Genomic DNA, 7,182 nt, shown 5'->3' on the forward strand with positions numbered 1-7,182 from the left:
GTGCTGCTGGGCCCACTCCAGACCACCCTGCTGGGCCCACTCCAGACCGTGCTGCTGGGCCCACTCCAGACCACCCTGCTGGGCCCACTCCAGACCGTGCTGCTGGGCCCACTCCAGACCACCCTGCTGGGCCCACTCCAGACCGTGCTGCTGGGCCCACTCCAGACCACCCTGCTGGGCCCACTCCAGACCGTGCTGCTGGGCCCACTCCAGACCACCCTGCTGGGCCCACTCCAGACCGTGCTGCTGGGCCCACTCCAGACCACCCTGCTGGGCCCACTCCAGACCACCCTGCTGGGCCCACTCCAGACAGTGCTGCTGGGCCCACTCCAGACCACCCTGCTGGGCCCACTCCAGACCGTGCTGCTGGGCCCATTCCAGACCGTGCTGCTGGGCCCACTCCAGACCACCCTGCTGGGCCCACTCTCCTTCGCCAATAGCATTGACATGCCTTAGCTCTTCACCAAGGGACAAGTAAAGTAAAAAAGGAGAGAAAATGGAGAGAAAAGAATTGAAAAGACTCAGTGGAGGAGCCTCTGACCCGAAAGCCCTTGTCCACTGAGAGGAGCAGAACATGAATCCGATTAATACAAGAAGTAGTAAAGATGCAGAATATTAAGACAGCGTTATTACACCCAGGAGGGCTGCTGTGCCGTGGTAATGTATCAGCCCAGGTTCAAATCCCGCCTACTCCCGAAGTGTGTTGCAATATCTTCAAACAGATTAGCTCGGAAAATGCCTAAGCCCAGGGAGGTGAAATGAGGTGGACAATATGGATACTGGATTCAGGTGCCTGAAAGACCTAGTTTTGCGAGGTGATTATGTTCTGCATGCGGTCAAATTGTTCAAATGTGGCACTGTTTTCTCTCCTACCCTTAGCCACAGGCCCTTGTCGTGGTTTTCAGTGCTGCCTCATGTTTGGGGTTTGTGCGCACTCCGAACCTTCCTGCTTCGAGTTGCTTTATATACGCTCTATTTTGAGAGCCAGGAAAGGTGACGTTAGCACGGCCGGGTGTTCCGAAACCAAATCACATGCCAAAGCTCAACTTGCTGTGAAAAAAAAATGCAGATTGCAGTTGGGACATCTTTAAGGGACGAAAGCATTTCTTTTGCAATCTCACAACTGTGCAGCCAAGTCTGAAATGTGGTCATGGTTCCTGTTTCAGCAGCCAATCAGGACAAGAAAAATCTTTATACGGACATGGGGTGATACGGTGCCTCAGTGGCTAACACTGCTGCCTCATAGTGCCAGGGACCTGGGTTCAATTCCAGCCTTGGCCGACTGAGTGGAGTTTGCATGTTCTCCCTGTGTACGTGTGGGTTTCCTCCAGGTGCCCCAGTTTCCTCCTACAGTTCAAAGATGCGCAGGCCGGGTGAATTGGCCATGCTAATTTTCCCACAGTGTGCAGGCTGGGTGGGTTAGCCATAGGGAAGGCAGAGTTACAGGGTTAGGATGGGGAGTCTAGGTGGGATGCTATTAGGAGGAGTGGCGAGGGCTGAACGGGCTGCTTCCACACTGTCTGGATTTGAAAAACAATGAGATAATGCCAGGCCCTACCACATGCACCACCCTCTGTGTGAAAAATTGGACTCTTAGGTCTCTTTTAACTCTTTCCCCTCTCACCCTAAACCTATGCCCTCTAGTTCTGAACAGATGGACATAACTTCCATGCTTTCGAGGCTACATCCGACAAAGTTAAGCAAGCCCTTTCCGTTCCCTTCATTCTGCGTTAGTAACCTGATTACTGTAATACGTGTTTTGCTTTTCACTTTAACCGTGACATTTCCCTGCTTGCCTTTTGCAGGTTGGTTGCTTCTGTCCAGAAACTGAAAGCTAATCACCACGTCCCATCAACCGAAAGCATAAATACAGCAGACGCTGGAGATCGGAAATACGAACAGAAAGGACCAGGGGAAACCTAGCAGGTCTGGCAGCAGAGAGCAACTGAGTTAATGTTTCAAGTCCCAGTGCGACCCCTCCTTGACAGATGTTACCTCAGCTGTTGCAAACCTGCAGATGCTGGAATCCAAGGCAGACCAGCAGCATCAGGTAGAAGGGTTACACCCGAAACATCGACTTCTCCACCTCCTGATGCTGCCTGGCTTGCTGTGCTCTTCCAGCCTCCTGCCTGCCTACTCGCCACTGTTGCTGCCAGACTTGCCAAGGTCTTCCGGAACGTTCTGCTTTCAGATCAACCTCCATCCCTGCAAAACCAAAATCCTGCCTTTGACAATGGGTTCTCATGGACTTCAAACGCGGCCGTCTCTGGGATTTCAGGCTGAGATCGCGATGAAGTCTGTTTTCTTTTGAACCTTGACCCCTGACCCCTCTCCCACCACCATCCTTGGAGCTCCCGCTCTGTTACCGAGACGGTTACCGAGTGTCTATTTTCTAAGATCCCTCTTCAAAGCAGTACTCACCTCAAATCAAGCCAACACTGGGCATCATGGAAGCCCTCCTATAACTTTCCCACCTCGATCCCTGGAGGAATCTTGAGGTCAAGGTGGCGATGGAGAAGGCAGACTGAAACTTGGACTTGTCAGTTTTCTTTCCCTTTATTTTCTTTTTTACTTCTCTTTCTGATTTTTTCTTTTTCTACTTTTTCTTATTTTTGCTTTTTCTTATCCTTTTTCTTCCCTGTTTTCTCCTACTCTTTGTTTTTGCTTTTGTTTTCGTTTTGGTTTTTTGGGGCTTTTTCCCCTTCCCTCTCTCTTTTCTCTTTACTTCTTTGTTTCCTTTTCTTTCGGATCTGGTGGAGGCCCCCGGCAGTGGGCAGTAACACCGGAGCGTGCCTGACGTGGATCCACCCCAGCCCAGGGGTCTCCCAGCAAGTGAGGTGCAGGTCCTGGGCTGACATTCCCCCAGGCCTGGATTATCAGGCCAGGCCCAGGCTGTGGGTTTGCGGCTAGGCCCGGGCACCTGAAGGAGGAGAGGCGGTGGATCTCGGCATGGTTTGGAGGTCTCTTCCCAGTCTGGAGCTCTACTTTAAGGCCTGGATTATCAGGCCAGGCCCAGGCTGTGGGTTTGCGGCTAGGCCCCGGGCACCTGAAGGAGGAGAGGCGGTGGATCTCGGCATGGTTTGGAGGTCTCTTCCCAGTCTGGAGCTCTACTTTAACGTCCAGCTATTCTAGCAGGTGGTCAAGTCCAGAAAGAGGTGGTCTTTGCCCAGATCGGCAGTTTCCCTTGACAAAGCCCAGTATTCCAGTGGTCTGGCCTGGAAATCTCCCAGTGGAAGAGACCACCTCTTCCAGGTATTCCATCATTTCTTAATCGGCTTTCCCTGAGTCCAGGAACCGCTAACTGAACCGTGATGAATTTTCTGAAGAAGGGCTCATGCCCAAAACGTCGATTCTCCTGCTCCTTGGATGCTGCCTGACCTGCTGCACTTTTCCAGCAACACATTTTCAGCTCTGATCTCCAGCATCTGCAGTCCTCACTTTCTCCTCTGTGATGAATTTTGTCTTACTTTTTTATTACGTCTGACTTCTGTCATTGATGGAGTTGGAGCGAGTTAGATTCATAGAGATGTACAGCACGGAAACAGACCCTTCGGTCCAACTTGTCCATGCCGACCAGATATCCCAACCGAATCTAGTCCCATTTGCCAGCACTTGGCCCATATCCCTCCAAACCCTTCCTGTTCAGATACCCATCCAGATGCCTTTTAAATGTTGTGATTGGACCAGCCTTCACCACATCCTCTGGCAGCTCATTCCACACATGCACCATCCTCTGTGTGAAAAATTTGACTCTTAGGTCTCTTTTAACTCTTTCCGCTCTCACCCTAAACCTATGCCCTCTAGTTCTGAACTCCCCCACCCCTGGGAAAAGACCTTGTCTATTTACCCTCTCCATTTACCTCCATCCCTGCAAAAGGAAAATCCTGCCTTTGACAATAAATCCTCCTGCAGTTCACATGAGGCCTTCTCTGAGATCACAATGAAGTCTGCTTTCCTTTGAACCTTGACCCCTGACCCTTCTCCCACCACCACCCTTGGAGCTCTAGCCCTGATTTTATGAACCTTGATAAGGTCACCCTTCAACCTCCAATGCTCCAGAGAAAACAACCCCAACTTATTCACCCTCTTCCTGTCGCTCAAATCCCTCAACCCTGGCAACACCCTTGTCGTCAAGGATCAAAACATTTTTCACTGTATTTTTCATATAAAAGTGGACATGATGATAAAGGTCTGAATTCTCTTCCTTGCTCCATCTGCATTCTTTGGTGAGGAAGATTCCCACACTCTCTTCAAACTAGTCTCTTGCGGAACTAGATGTATCGGCCCTGTCATCCTCACTTCCAGGGAATAACTTGGGGATAATTGTAGTCCTACCAGAATATAGGGCTGATGGCTCCTTAGAGAGAGAGAGAGAGAGAGAGAGAGAGTGAGAGCATGAATGACTGGTGGTGGTTTAACTTGAGGGTCCACAGGGCTCAGGAGAGGGGAGAGGTTGAGATGGAGAATCCTTCATAGTAGCCTCAGTCGTTGCGGGATTTGCACCCACACTGCTGCCCTTTATATTGCAAACCAGCCATCTAGAAAGCTGATCCTTACCCGCACCCTGGGATAAATGGAAATGCAATGGAATAGTCCAAACTGTCAAGGCATGAAGGGTTAAACTGGCCTTTTTAAATGAATTATTCACAGGTTGTAGGCATCGCTGACTAGGCCAGCATTTGTTGCCCATCCCTAATTGCCCGTGAGGGCAGTTAAGAGTCAATCCCATTGCTGTGGGTCTGGAGTCACATGTTGGCCAGACCAGATAAGGGTGGCAGATTCCTTCCCTAAAGGGCATTAGTGACTCAGAATGGTTTGTATGACAATCGAGTGGAGTGTGTCAAGCTCCTGGGAGTGGTCATCCGCAACCAGCTTTCTTGGACCCTTCATGTCGACGCACTGGTTACAAAGACCCAACAACGTCTCTTCTTCCTCAGGCAGCTAAGGAAATTTGGCATGACGGTGAGTACATTTGCCAACTTTTATTGGTGTGCCATCGAGAGCATTCTGCCTGGATGTATCACTACCTGCTATGGCAACTGTACCATTCAAGATCGGAGACGGTTACGGAGAGTGGTGAACCCGGCCCGGGCAATCACAAAGGCCAACCTCCCATCTATAGAATCCATCTACCAGGCCCCGCTGTCAAGGAAAGGCCGCCAGCATTCTCAAAGATCCATCCCACCCTGGTAATATTTTTCAACAACCTCTACCATCGGGGAGAAGGTACAGAAGCCTGAACACACGCACCAGCCGGTTTCAAAACAATTTCTACCCAACTGTTGTTAGAATACTGAATGGACTCACAAACTCTAACATTCACACATACCTGTGTTTTTGTTTTTGCCGTTGTTTACCTATCATTTAACTCTGTGATCTGCCTGTGGTGTTCGCAAGACAAAGCTTTTCACTGTGACTCGGTACACGCGACAATAAATTCAGTTCAATTCAATTCTTGGTCTTCATTAAGCACTTGCTTTCAGATTTTTAATTAAATGCAAATTCCACCATCTGCCATCAGTGGGATTTGAACCCACATTCCCCAGACCATTACCTGCGTCTCTGGATTAACAATAATAATCCACCCATGAAATCACAAGGCCATCACTGGTCCAGGAGACATCATTGCAGTTTTTCAAGTGATCCTGGGGTCGATGAGGTTCAGCAGGGAGATCTATCAACTCAGTCTTGACGCCTAAATTAGGATCATAAACATAAAATGATCACCACAAAAATCAATAAAGCAAGCGAGGAAAGTGAGTGGCTGGATTGAGGAAGGAAACCTGAGGTAAATAGTCTCTGCAATAAAGGAAGGAAACCTGAGGTAAATAGTCTCTGCAATAAAGTAGGTGAAAGCAAGGGATTGCTGATGGGCGTAAATGGGAGAAAACTGATGAGGAGCATGAAGGGCCGGAATGGATTGGAAGGCCCGAATGGCCCGTTTGTGGTATAATTAGTCTGGAGATATCTAAAGTGAAGCCTCTCTGGTACAAGAACAAACATGGAGAATCTGTCAGTCTTGAAAAACTGGGTAAATGGGAGAAAACTGATGAGGAGCATGAAGGGCCAGAATGGATTGGAAGGCCCGAATGGCCTGTTTGTGGTATAATTAGTCTGGAGATATCTAAAGTGAAGCCTCTCTGGTACAAGAACAAACATGGAGAATCTGTCAGTCTTGAAAAACTGGGTCAACGGGCCGAAGACTGGCAGATGGAGTTTAATTTGGATAAATGCAAGATATTGCTTTGCGATAAAACAAACACGGGTAGGGTTTATACAATTAATGATAGGGCCCTGGGTAGTGTTGTAGAACAGAGAGACAGAGGGGTTCAGGTACATAATTGCTTGAAGTGTGCATCACATGTAGACAGGGTGGTTAAGAAGGTGTTTAGCACACTTGTCTTCACTGGTCAGACCTTTCAGTACAGGAGTTGGGACGTTATGTTGAAGTTGTACAGGGCCTTGGTGAGGCCTCTTCTGGAGCACTGTGTCCAGCTCTGGTCACCCTGCTATAAAAAGGATATTATTAAATTGGGGAGTTCAAAAAATATTTACTAGGATATTGCCAGGTTTGAGTTAGAAGGCGAGGCTGGTTTGGCTGGGAAGTCAAGAAAGACAACTGTATTAATGAGGCAGAAAACTCAGAAAGGGATCATGCTGTAAGGTTGAGTGAAATAGGAGTTGATGGGAAGAGTGAGGGCAATAACAAATTAAAAATACTATACATGAATGCACGAAGCATTAGAAATAAGATGGATGAGCTTGAGGCTCTTTTGGAAATTGGCAGATACGATATTGTGGGGATAACTGAGACGTGTCTTCAAGTGGACAGGGCCTGGGAAATGAATATTCAAGGCTATACATGCTATCGTAAGGACAGACTGACGGGCAGAGGGGGTGGGGTGGCCTTGTTGGTAAGGGATGATATTCAGTCCCTTGCGCGGGGGGACCTAGAATCAGGGGATGTAGAGTCAGTGTGGATAGAGCTGAGAAATACTAAGGGTAAAAAGACCCTCTTAGAAGTTATCTACAGGCCCCCAAACAGTAGTCTGGATGCCGGATGTAAGTTAAATCAGGATCTGAAAGTAACCTGTCACAAAGCTGTTACTACAGTTGTTATGGGGGATCTCAACATGCAGGTAGACTGGGAGAATCAGGATAGTATTGGACCTCAAGAAAGAG

At 48.7% G+C, this 7,182-nt stretch overlaps 1 long non-coding RNA gene across 1 annotated transcript in view; it reads right to left on the bottom strand.

Annotated features, from left to right (window-relative positions):
- Positions 1–5,613: 5,613 nt before the first annotated feature.
- Positions 5,614–7,182, bottom strand: part of LOC122552442 — a 20,686-nt gene continuing 19,117 nt past the window's right edge. The window contains exon 3 of the long non-coding RNA XR_006312400.1: positions 5,614–5,695. This is a non-coding gene — a long non-coding RNA (uncharacterized LOC122552442). The remainder of the gene's footprint in view (positions 5,696–7,182) is intronic.

This window comes from Chiloscyllium plagiosum, chromosome 8 (assembly GCF_004010195.1).
Source record: "Chiloscyllium plagiosum isolate BGI_BamShark_2017 chromosome 8, ASM401019v2, whole genome shotgun sequence".
NCBI lineage: Eukaryota > Metazoa > Chordata > Chondrichthyes > Orectolobiformes > Hemiscylliidae > Chiloscyllium > Chiloscyllium plagiosum.